The 13,413-nt window shown below is 48.5% G+C and overlaps 1 protein-coding gene across 3 annotated transcripts in view; it reads right to left on the minus strand.

The window, feature by feature from the left end:
* AK8 (adenylate kinase 8) overlaps positions 1–13,413 on the minus strand; it is a 163,021-nt gene that overhangs the window by 112,754 nt on the left and 36,854 nt on the right. The window lies entirely within an intron of this gene.

The raw sequence follows: 13,413 nt of genomic DNA on the forward strand, positions 1-13,413 counted from the left end.
AAACCCTTCGAGGCAAACTATGTTGCCAACATTTTCAGCAGTTTGTCTTGCAGCCTTTTCATTTTGTGTGTGGTGTTGCTTTTCACACACCAGTTTGTGGCCAAATCAATCGCTGCTTTCCTCTTTAGACTCTGGCATTGTGTGGATGCATAAAAACACCCTCCCCCCTGCAAAAGCTGATACATATTCACTTGCCTTTAAATTGTATTCTTGTGTTTTTACTCTTTACATGTAAATAGTAATGATCCGTGTAACAGGGCCGCATTTCAGTTTGCGAATGATGTGGGGCTGTGATGTAATCTGCTTCCTTGTGGCTCACCACCTGTTCCAAACTCACCCCCAATACAGCCCATCTTTTCCCCTCTGAGGACACTTTTATCAGAGTCTAAATGCTGATAACGACATTGGCTGTGGCCTCTTTCTGCCTGTAGATTGTTAAAGTCTTTTTTTTTTTTTTGAGACACAGTCTCGCTCTGTCGCCCAGGTTAGAGTGCAGTGGCCGGATCTCAGCTCACTGCAAGCTCCACCTCCCGGGTTTACGCCATTCTCCTGCCTCAGCCTCCTGAGTAGCTGGGACTACAGGTGCCCGCCACCTCGCCCGGCTAGTTTTTTGTATTTTTTAGTAGAGACGGGGTTTCGCCGGGTTAGCCAGGATGGTCTCGATCTCCTGACCTCATGATCCACCCGTCTCGGCCTCCCAAAGTGCTGGGATTACAGGCTTGAGCCACCGCGCCAGGCCTGTTAAATTCTTTTTATTTAACTGTTTAAATTGTTGTTGTTTTATAAGTTATCATAATGTCTAATAAAATAAGCTTTCCCTTCTTTTTTTTCAAAACAAGATCTTTCAGGTAAACATTACAAATATTTTGTCAAGTACCCAAATTAGAAAGAAATTCCACTAGGATTTTGGAACAACATTAAATGTGTAGATCAATTCACGACAAATTGACATTTTTACACTATCAAGTCAACACATTATCGTCTCATTTGCTTAAATTGCTTTTTTATGTACCTCAGCAATGTTCACATTAAACAATTTCTAAAGTCCTTTCAAGTCCCATGAGTTTAGAGTTACACACACACACACATACACACACACACAGACAGTCTAATGCTTTAGACTTGATGTCCAGGTACATTAGTAAAGTGAGCTTTGGAAGAGACTGAAAGAAAGTAGTGAATTGCTTCAAGTCTCCATTTTGCAGGTAGTGGGGTCCGGCAACTGGGAGTCAACACTGGGAGCCCCCACTTGCTGTAAAGCCCTCCCTCTCAGTCATTATGAGATTCAGTTGCTCTAAGGTCAGAGGATGGACTGACATGGACGGACTCAGCCTCCAGGTCACTCACATCCACACCATCTGATCGACAGACACAGTGTGGGCGATGGTAAGAGATGTCTTTCTTTACAAACAAACCAAAAGGTGGTCTGGGTGCAGTGGCTCACGCCTGAAATCCCAGCACTTTAGGAAGCCAAGGCAGGAGGATTGCTTGAGGCCAGGAATTTCAAACCAGCCTGGGCAACTACATAGTGAGACCCCCACTCTACCAAAAAAGATTTTTAAAAATTAGCCAGGCGTGTTGGCGCACACCTATAGTCCCAGCTACTTGGAAGGCTGAGGCAGAAAGATCCCCTTAGCCCAGGAATTCGAGGCTGCAGTGAGCTATAATCATGCCATTGCACTCTAGCCTGGGTGACAGAGTGAGACTTTGTCTCTGAAAAAAAAAAAAAAAAGCCTGCCTTTCTTCAATATTAAAATATTTAGGTTCCAGTAGCCTCCACTGACAGTTAAAAAAAAAAAAAAAAAAAAAAGCTAAACAAATTTGCAGCCTAAAGACTGTCGGAAAAATCCAGCAAGCTTTCATTAATTTCTTGAATTATACAGGAAGAGTCACAGCCACGGAACCCCTGGTTTCTAGAACTAATGAAGCAAAAGTGCAAAAAAAAAATTTTAACAGCGTTTTGCTCCCTCAAGTCCTTGTTATAGCCAGCCAAGCGTCAGGCTGCAGCTCCTGGAAACAGCAAACATCTACAGACGTGAGCAACACCAGCAGAACCAGGAGACGGAGCGTCTGAGAGCTCCCTCGCAGTTCTGGAAGCCGAACCAACATTTTCTGAACTGTAGCTAAATTCATACCCCCTTATTTTTCCTTTATTTGGACGGGAAGGAATTGTGAGCCCATTGATTGCTGCTTCTAGTACAAGGGCTGGTAATTCTGTATTGAGTCCCTTTTTGAAGCTGGAAGGTTGGAACTCCGTCTTTGCTCGGCACTGAGAAAGGCCTCTGCTTTTAATATTGCATTACTGAGCAATCATTATAATCTCGCCACAAATTTGCAGCAGATATCAGTATGTGGTCCAAAGCTTTTAGAACTATTCAGGGGAACAGCTCTCACTGACTTTTCACTGGAGAAAGCGGGACTTCCAATTACACAGGAAAAGTGCAGCAAAATGAGGAACATCTCCCTAATTAGCCTGGCCTCACTGGAGTGTCATTCTGGTGCAGATGTGAAAATCTAAAAGGAAGAAGGTGAGGGGCTCTGGAGTGAGCCCTAGGCCACCAGCTCTCCAGGTCTGCTCTTTCTGAGTTGGGGAAATGGTACGATCACCTGGGGACTAAGAAACAAGGTCCCCGAGGAAGGCCTCGAGCAGCACCCAGGCCCCATTAGAGCCGCCCCCCACATCATGGAGAAGGCAGCCGTGGAGGCTCTTCCTCCCCGTGCCAGCCCACGCTGGTCCACACTGGTCCACCTGGAAGGGAGGGCGCCTTGACCAAACCTCTGTTGAAGGTGGGTCTATCCCACGGCATCCTCATGATGAAAGCTGCAGGCTGGGTGCTCAGAAAAGATCTTCCCCAGAGCTCTTGCTAAGGGGTCATTTGCCCAGCTGCAAAATGGGCTGCACGTTCGCAGGGAAGCAGCAATTTTGGCTGGGAGGACTTTAACGGCTGCGAATTCTGGCAAAGCAAGAAGCCATAAATCAGTAAATAGCACCCGACAACTGCCACGAGGGGACATTAAGACACTCCCAATAAGCCTGCGTTTCGAGGTTCACGGGTCTCACATCCAGGAGTGGCTGGATGTGGAGGTATCAGTCAATCCCTAATTAGAATACATTATCCATCTTCCTGACACTTCAGTGAAATGTCTATTCCACTCTGAGCTGCAGCTTTGTTCAGAGCAGGTTAATTGATATTCTGATGCCTTCGCTCACCATACCCCCGTGGCTCGGTTCTGTTTTATCACACATCAAAAAGGCCGTATGCTCAGGGCACTCCAGGCACCAGTGCAGAGCTGGAGGTCTGCACAGCTGCGAGGGGTATGGTATCACAGGAGGGACAAGCACTGAGCAGATGTCACAGATGAAAAAAAAGGAAAGAAAAGAAGCCAGCCAGCCTGGGGAACTTGGCGAGGCCCAGCAGAGTGCGGCCTGATGCAGTACGAGCCGTCCGGCTTTGTGCGAACACTGGCCTCTTTTGCCCTCCTGACTATTATTAAAGCGCAATTAGCAACTTCACATGGTAAGGCTCTGTTGCCCTCTGGGCCTCTGCCTGTTTGACGCATTGCCTTCCCGCTCCTCCCCTCTCCTCCCAGGACCAGAGGGTGGGGCTCCCCTGGGTGCTTCCCCCAGTCCTGCCCCTGATCTGGCTCCCAGCTCCGACTGCAGACTCCACCGGAGGCATTCCCTGGAGCTGCATGCTCAATCTCTGCAGTCCCAAGGAGGCAAGCTGAGGCTGAAGACTTGGACTCAATAAATCAGTTTTGCTCAGCTCCAAGTCTGAACCAGGGCAAGCCTCACAAGAGGCACCGAAGGCCCAACGTTGCCTAATGAAATACCGCGTGGTTTCCCCACGTAGAGGAGAGACTCTGTCAGCCAGGAAGGAAATGCATCTTAAAAGTTCCAGTTTGGGACAGTGATATGTTCTAAAGCCAATCGGTGAGAACAATGAGACTACTTTGATGAACACAAAAAAGTTGACATCACACTGCCTCAGTAGCAGTTACTTTGGTTTATACAGAAACATAAAAACCTTAGCCTGCCATAGAACCCTAGGATGCCTTCCATATTCAACTCACCTGAAAGATGACTAGCAAGAATTTTTATCTCAGAGTTGAATCCCAAACAATATGCACCCCGTTAGCACTGAACATGGAATGCATTGAACACGGAACGTTAGTATTCCACATTCCACGTGTATGACTGTAGCAGGACCCCGTTACCCCTCAACTTGCTCTGATTCCTCCACCTGGGCGAGGTGAGGTGTGCCCAGGGCTTTGCCTGACCTTTTTCTGGGCACAGCCTAACAGTGATTATGCTCTTACAACGCTGAAATATGCAGGAGTGATTTTTCTAAACAACAGTGTTGAATTCTACCCTTGATAATCAATGATACATGCGTGGTGTTTTTATACAAACCTGCAGATGCGGGGAGATCATTACTCCTAGATGTGTAGCCTACAGGCCAATGATCTCTAGGGTATGAAAACCTGGTAAAGCCCAAATGCAGGCATTCAAGAGATGCCTTTTTTTTTTTTTGACAGAGTCTCGCTCTGTGGCCCAGGCTGCTGGAGTGCAATGGCACGATCTCAGCTCACTGCGACCTTCTCCTCCCGGGTTCAAGTGATTCTCCTGCCTCAGCCTCCCGAGTAGCTAGGACTACAGGCACGTGCCACCATGCCTGGCTAATGTTTTATATTTTTTAGTAAAGACGGGGTTTCACCGTGTTAGCCAGGATGGTCTCGAACTCCTGACCTCATGATCCGCCCGCCTCCACTGCCCCAAGTGCTGGGATTACAGGCATGAGCCACCGTGCCCGACCTCAAGAGGCTTTTTACTAGTTCCTATATAGTTTTAAAACAATTAAATCAAATTCATATCAAATGTCTATGGTACCCCTGAAGCCACTCCATGGAAGGAGACACAGTTTGAAGAACAAATTGTTCTGTCCCCAGATGGAGCAGTCGACCCCAGCTCTGAGGCGGGGATGGCCCCAAGACAGCCCCCTGCAGAGATAACTCACTTTGGAGGTTCACATTTAGCTCTCCAGGTCAGACATAATGTGCTTTAGATGAAAGTAACGGACATGGATAACCCAGCACCCAGGGCCCTTTCCCCTCAAACACTTTAGACCATGTCTGTGATGTAGACCCACCTCTCTAGAAACAAGATTAGCCCTGGAAAGGATCCGTTTATTGTGATGGTGGAAAGCAGTGGCTTTGGAACCAGACGACCTGTGCCACAGCCAGTGTGTGACTTTCAACCAGTCACTTCATCCCCTCTGGCCTCACGCTCCTCTGCACAATGGGAATAATCAAAATCTAGCTCACTGTTGATGAAATAATTAAATGAGGATTATAAACAAACAGGCCAGGCACTGTGGCTCATGCCCATTAAGAGCACTTTAGGAGGCCAAGGTGGGAGGACTGCTTGAGGCCAGGAGTTCTAGACTAGCCTGGACAACACAGTGAGACCCCGCTTCTACAAAAAAAGTAAAAAATCAGGCCAGGCGCAGTGGCTCACGCCTATAACCCCTGCCCTTTAGGAGGCCAAGGTGGGTGGATCACCTGAGGCTGAGAGTTCAAGACCAGCCTGATCAACATGGAGAAACCCCATGTCTACTAAAAATACAAAATTAGTTGGGCATGGTGGCGCATGACTGTAATCCCAGCTACTCGGGAGGCTGAGGCAGGAGAATTGCTTGAACCTGGGAGGTGGAGGTTGCGGTGAGCCGGGATCGTGCCATTGTACTCCATCCTGGGCAACAAGAGCAAAACTCCATCTCAAAAAAAAAAAAAAAAAAAGTTAGCCGGGCACAGTGACATGCACCTGTAGTCCCAGCTACTCGGGAGGCTGAGGTGGAAGGATCACTTGAGTTCAGGAGTTTGAGGCTGCAGGGAGCTATAATTGTGCCACTGCACTCCAGCCTGGGTGACAGAGTGGACCCCATCTCTGAAAAAACAAACAACAAAACAAGTGTAGTGCCTGGCAACAAAGAAATGACCCAAAGTTAACTAGTTTTATCATTGTAATTTTGAGAAAGGTGAACGATCTTTTTCTCTACCTACTTCCAAAGAGTCCCACTTAAGTCTGTAGAACTTAATATAAAAAAATTGCTTGAAAAGGCAAATCTCAGGGAAACAGGAGCAACTGGCATTCCAGATATGAACCGAGGGAAGATCTTTAATTAAGGAGGACTTGGGGCAGACACATTTCTCTTTATTTGAAACTGGGGTCTCGCTATATTGCCCAGGCTGCTCTCAAACTCCTGGCCTCAAGTCATCCTCCTGCCTCGGCCTCCCAAAGTGCTGGGATTACAGGTGCGCCACCACACCCAGCTGGGACAGACACATTTCAATTAGAATGCGGGAGTCTAGTGAGCTGACAGCTACTGTGGATTCGCCCCAAGGTGGGCTCACACCATTTGCCATCACTCGGCCAGCGGCCCTCCCTGAGGGGAGTTTGCTCGTCCTCTAACCCACGTGACTGTTTCCTTATCTGTATAACAGGAATGATGAAAATAGTGTCTGCACTTCATAGTCTTTAGGGTTACATGCAACGATGTACCTAAAGTGGTGGCACAATATCTGGCAGACAGTAGGTGCTTAATAAATGTCTCCTGGCATACACAGGCTATTCATAGTTGACAACTCATTTGAAAAACAGACCAAACTCAGCCTAAGAATGGGAGAATGGGCTGGGCACGGTGGTTCACGCCTATAATCCCAGCACTTTCGGAGGCCGAGGCAGGCGGATCATGAGGTCAAGAGATCGAGACCATCCTGGCCAACATGGTGAAACCCCATCTCTACTAAAAATACAAAAATTAGTTGGGTGTGGTGGTGCACGCCTGTAGTCCCAGCTACTCGGGAGGCCGAGGCAGGAGAATCGCTTGAATCCAGGAGACAGAGGTTGCAGTGAGCCGAGATTGCGCCACTGCACTCCAGCCTGGGTGACAGAGCGAGACTCTGTCTCAAAAAAAAAAAAAAAAAAAGAATGGGAGAATGAGGAGTTGGCCCCCTTCTGCTCTGCCCTTCTGCTGTGGATGCCCTGCTAGCTCTCAGGAGCAGGCCTGGCACCTCTGACTCTCTGCTCAGCCTGAGAAGAGAAGAGTGATGTGGTCGGTGCTTCTGGGTCCAGTCCTGTTCCCAGCATCTCCGTGCTTCTCGAATACTTGCTCCTGCTCCAAGGTCGACTTGCGTCTGCTCAAACCTCAGGCCCTGTCCTGCATCTGATCATCTCTTTTTCCTCGTCTACTGCAGTGAAAGGGATCATCTGAGGCATCACGCACCCACAGAGCGTATCGGAACACATGTTCCTCTCCACACGGGGTGCTGTGGCTCTGTATGCAGACACGTGGTCATCATGTGCCCTTAACAAGCCTGCATCACACCAACCAACCAATCACAGCCTCAGCATCAGGGTCTCTTACAGAAACACCCACAAATAAGGGGGCGTGAGGGGTGTGATCACTGTACTCTGCCCGGCACCTCACCAAGCCCTCAGAAGCCCTGCCTCACTGTGATGCGGGCCATAAGTTTCCTGAGTGGAACTCAGACCTCCCCTTCCAACCCTCTGCAAACCTAACTGTATCTGTATTTGAGGACTACACAGTCAGGGCCTCAGCAGAGCTGTGGATCAATAAAACCGCACTCCTTGGAGGAGGCAAGTGACATCTATAAACCCGTGAGTGTCAAAACAATGGCAAGAAAATCCTGTGTTCCTACTGTCAGTGGGATGAAAGCGGTGTAATTAATGCCAGCCCAATGACACCACAAGGAGAAATAAAACAAACAGCTGGTGGTTCTATGGACCAGCATCTAGCTCCTCCACTCCGTTACCGTTTCCACTATAAAATACTGACTCATGTTATAGGCAGGGAAGCATAAATCTATGACCAAAGAGGAGGGAAAAAAAAGACTATAGAAACCCACCATGTAAATTCTAAACTTTTGGTTCTACAGTCAAAAGTGTGCTACATTCTCTCCCCACTTATAGTGAAAGAACCAAGTTTCCATGATAGTACATGAGCTCTAAGAGGAGTCAACCTGGGAACACAAAAAAGAATTTTGCATTTTGTATACAGTACAGAAAATACCCCCAGCTGGTACAGACACTTTTAGGGCTGAGGGTCTGAACTTGCTTCCCACGTGTATCAGAGACCTGACTCCAGGGATCTGCGGACATGGTCAAGGTTCAACAGAATGGTCCAAGTGTTGCTTCTGATGATGGCATTCTTTCTTTAGCTCCAGGAGGAAGACAATGCGGAAGCAGACATTTGGAACCTGATGCATTTCGAGAAGGTCAGTTTTTCTTTTAGGTAATGTATTTATCCTTCCTTTGGGTCAGTGGGTGGGGCTCCTGTGCTACGGCCTCATCCGTAGAATGACGGCAACTCTTGGCACCTGCCTGCTCCTGCCAGCCCTCTGTTTTGAGCCACCTAGAACATTTGCTGGTGCACAGCAGGTGCCCCAGAAGTCTTAGCTGTTGAAAAACATCATAGCACAGTCGTGCTGTTTCAATGGGAAAATGCATCACAGTGTGACGTGGTATTCGGCACATATCAGGTGCCAGTAAATGCTAGCTGAGCATTCTGTGTACCTTATTTTTTATTTTGTTGAGATCGAGTCTCCATCTGTCGCCCAGATGGAGAGTGCAGTGGCGTGATCTCGGCTCATTGCAACCTCCGCCTCCCAGGTTCAAGCGATTCTCCTGCCTCAGCCTCCTGAGTAGTAGGATTACAGGCGCCTGCCACCACACCTGGCTAATTTTTGTATTTTTACCAGACATAGGGTTTCACCATGTTGGCCAGGCTGGTCTCAAACTCCTGACCTCAAAAGATCCACCCACCTAGACCTCCCACAGCTGGGATTACAGGCGTGAGCCACCACGTCCGGCCGATGTGTACCCTTATCTTGATGGACCATTTCTGCTCTTCACCAGCTGTGTCTGGGCTTAACTCGGGCCTTCATTTTCCTTCTTCCTTGTCTTTACTGTAACATGATCGCAGGCTCAATGAGTCATGGGGCAAGGTAACATTCCTTTAACACACTGAAGCAGAGACTTGTTCATATCCCATTTAACTGCTCACGGGTTCTGGTGGACAGCCTCTGTGTTTCCTTCCTTTGCTTTTGATGAGAGAATAAGGAAGACTTCTAGAAGAGGTGCTGGGGAATAAGAGGCGATGTCTAGAATGCATTAGCGGGATGCAGGTGGGGGCAGCATCCTTCCGCAGGCTCCTGCTCAGCAGCACCGGGGAGAATGCAGCGGGTCTAGCTTTTGTTAGTCACAGTGTGGCTTTGACTCTGCAGGGGCTCTGAGCCTCACAGTTAAGGAAGAAGAGGAGACGCTGTGAACAGAATGCAGACTGAGGAGGCACCACCCACCAATTGAGCACTGTCTTAGTCCATTTTTGCTGCTTATGACAGAATACTGAAACTGTGTAAATTGTAAAGAAAACATTTTTTTTGCAGGGGGGATGGAGCCTTGCTCTGTCACCCAGGCTGGAGCGCAGTGGCGCAATCTCGGCTCACTGCAACCTCTGCCTCCCGGGTTCAAGACAACTTTTTGCCTCAGCCTCCCAAGGAGCTAGGATTACAGGTGCCCACCACCACACCTGGCTACTTTTTTTATTTTTAGTAGAGACGGGGTTTTGCCATGTTGCTCAGGCTGGTCTCGAACTCCTGACCTCAGGTGATCTGCCTGCGTCGGCCTCCCACAGTGCTGGGATTACAGGCGTGAGCCACTGAGCCCAGCCCCAATCACCTCTTAAAGGCAGTACTGTGGCTCTCAATGGTGCCACATTGGGGATTAAAGTTCAACATGAGTTTTGGAGGGGACGAACATTCAAACCAAAGCAAGCATCAAGAAAGCAAATTCCTGCTGCAGTCACACTGAAGGTCCTTCCCTCACAGCCCAGCTCCATCTCCAAAGGAGTGAACCCAGCATCCCACGTGCTTGGCTTCCTGCATTATACTCGCGCTTGGCAACCTTTTGAACCATTCCTAACCTCCAGAGTGGTGGGACTCAATCCCTAGTGGAAACTCACACACACACACACACACACACACAAACCAAGGCAAGTGAACAGGCATGAGGAAGGCAGGCTGCAGCTGGCTGTGAAATTTCATTGATTTGTTTCCTCAGGCACTACACTGAAGGGCTGCTCACTCTCATCCACCCAGGTATGGGGATGTAATATAACTCACTTGAGTTGTGGTTTCAAAAGTGTACCACAGGCCAGGCACGGTGGCACACGCCTGTAATCCCAGGAATCTGGGTGGCTGAGGCAGGTGGATCACCTGAGGTCAGGAGGTCGAGACCAGCCTGGTCAACATGGTGAAACCCTGTCTCTACTAAAAATACAAAAATTAGCCAGTTGTGGTGGCACACACCTGCAATCCCAGCTACTTGGGAGGCTGAGGTGGGAGAATCACTTGAACCCAGGAGGCGGAGTTTGCAGTGAGCCGAGATAGCGCCAAAAAAAAAAGCACACTGTGATGTTGCTGGTAGATCATAAACCCACCCAGAAAGTGTCTAGGACTGTTGTCTAATACAAAGCCAGGTATGAAGAAGCAGTGGACTTCTACTCATAAGGGATCCTCAAATGGCCTTCACCCGGGTCATCTAGCATGTAAAAAGCATCTTAACTCTAAGTGGACCTCCGGGCCTGGCACAGTGCTAACCGTTACGCTTGGATCATCTCATTTAATCAGAGACAGCGAGACAGCTGTTACTTCAGGACATGCGCCGCAGCACCTAAGGCCATGCTGCTTGTCTATGAATTACAGGGCGCTCTACACAGAAAAGCACTGCGGCCCAAGCAGGCTGTCCACACCAGTCCCTGTCTGAGTGTCCCTCGCTGCTGTCTGCCAGCCCAGATACTTGAGGGACCGCTCAGGTCAGCAGATATGAACACGAGCCACGTGTGCAGCCCATAAAAATCACATTCCCGGTGCGGGAAGGCCTCTGCCTTTTGATGAATAATAAAATTCTCCACACATGACGAGCCATCATAATTGGGCACAAGTCTTTCCTTTGCCCCTGCAGCAGCGTGGGGGTGGCATCCGTACGCGAAAACATTTTTTTATTTGCCAGATATTTTCCAGTCTGTGATATTCCAAATGTCTGGTGCTGGTGACATAAAAACGCCTTTGTCATAAGGCCTGGCACAAGCTTGCCGAGTCCAGCTGAAACCTGACCTGCCAGTCAGGTAGCCAGGAGCCTCTGCATGGTGGCCTGTAAAATGCCACACTGACCCGGCCTGTGGGACATCAACTAAATTCCTTCCTCCATCTGGGCCTCAGTTTCCCTTTTCATAAGAGGTTTTGGTGGGATGATTTCTGTAGATGGCTTTTTAAAAGACATTGATGAGACAAACTGGGATTCATCCACCAGGCATGATCACTTTTATGTTACACATTTATTTAATGTTTTAAAATCAAGCGCCTTGGTGCTTGATTCTTGTTACAGTTGATTGCAGGAATAAAGGAGGAGGAGACAGGAAAATCTCCTGGCATAGGAGATCAGCTTGGAAGACTGGTTCTCAAAAACTTGAACCCGGGGTACCACGGGGGCACCTCTAGCCTTAGGGTGCAGCACTTGAACTTTCTCAAGGTGCAGGAGTCCAAAGCCAAACGGGAAACTTGAAAGCATTAATGATGGAAATAATTTTAGAATACAAGGAAGAAGTCGCTAAACAGATCCAAAATTCACAGAAAACAAAGCTAGCACACAGGCCAAAACAATCTCCCCAGAGAAGCCTGAAGACAGATGTGTTCCTGGTGTTGAAACCATTATTAGGACATTCGGATATGAATGGATAGGGCTGTTGGATTTTAAACACCTTTCCCTCCTTGGGCCACAAGCATGTTGGGATAGGAATTCACTGCCATGGTGGTGCAAAACTGGGGAATTCTCCAAATGGCATTCATTGATTCATTGATTGACTCGTTGATTGACTGATTGATTCATTCATTCATTCATCCTATAAGTATTTACCCAGCATGGAGTCTATGCCAGGTACCACACGAAAGATCTTGCATTTCTAACTATGACAGTGCAGAGTTGGAGAACAGAATGCTGTGAGCACATGTAACAGGCAGGTCGGCCTCATGTGGGGCTGGACAAGGTCAGGGGAGGCCTCCCTGAAGAAGTGACTTGAAGCTAAGGCTGAGGAATGAGAGCAGTTTTCTAGCTAAGGGGTGGGGTTAAGAGCACTGTGTATTCCTTTTCTATTGCTGCGTAACAATCTTAGCAACTTTAGACAATACAATTATTATCACATGGTTTCCAAGGGGCAGGAGTCTAAGCACAGCTCAGCTGGGTCATCTACTCAGTCTCAAAGGCTGCAGTCAAGGTGTTGACTGGGCTGTGTTCTCATCTGGAGGCTTGACTGAGGGAGAACCCTCTTCCCAGCTCATCTGGATTGTTGACAGGATCCATTTCCCTGCTGCCGTATGACTGAGGGCTCTGGTTTCTCGCTTGCTGGGAGCTGGAGGTCCCTGTAGTTCCTAGAGACCAGTCATGTGGGCTTCTCCAACATGGCTGCATACTTCATCATGCCAGCAGGGAGGATCTCTCTCTGGTCTGCTAAAGCACATTCTTACATAAAGTAATGTAGCACAGGAGTGACATCCCCTCACCTTTGCCATATTCAGCTGGTCCTGCTCCCACTCAAGGGGAGAGGATTACATAGCATGGACACAGGGGGGTGGGAAATCATTGAGAGTTGCTTAGTGATATAGTTTGGATATGTGTTCCCACCCAAACCTCACATTAAAATATAATCCCCATTGTTAGATGTGGAGCCTGGTGGGAAGTGTTCGGATCATGGGGGCACCAAACCAAACTCATGGTTTGGTGCTATCTTCACAATAGTGAGTTCTCACGAGATCTGGTTGTTTAAAAGTGCGTGGCGCCTCCCCCTCCCGCTCTCTCTCTCTTGCTCCTGCTCTGGCCACGTGATGTGCCTGCTCCCCCTACACCTTCTGCCATGATGGGAAACTTCCTGAGGCCTCCCCAAAGCTGAGCAGATGCCAGCCCAATGCTTCCCATGCAGCCTGCGGAACCGTGAGCCAATTACACCTCCTTTCTTTATAAATTACTCAATCTCAGGTATTTCTTTGTGGCATTGCAAGAACGGACTAATGCAATTAGGGTCTGGCAGCTGCACACAAAGGCCTGAGCAGTGTGGGTGCAGGTTGAGCTGGGGAAAGGTGGCGGGTACTGAACGGGTAGATGAGAGAAGTCCAGGGATGAAGCTGAGCCGCAGGCAGGCCCAGGACACACAGAGCTCCCGGAAGCAGTGGAGGGTCACAGCCACATTTATTTTAAAATAACAAATGTTTCTCTATGTTTAAAATCATCCTCAGAAGGGTGCACTTTAAAGAAAGTGTGAACATCAGTTGCCTCCAGGG

Source organism: Trachypithecus francoisi, unplaced genomic scaffold (genome assembly GCF_009764315.1).
Source record: "Trachypithecus francoisi isolate TF-2019V2 unplaced genomic scaffold, Tfra_2.0 Contig01585, whole genome shotgun sequence".
In the NCBI taxonomy this organism is placed as follows: Eukaryota; Metazoa; Chordata; class Mammalia; order Primates; family Cercopithecidae; genus Trachypithecus; species Trachypithecus francoisi.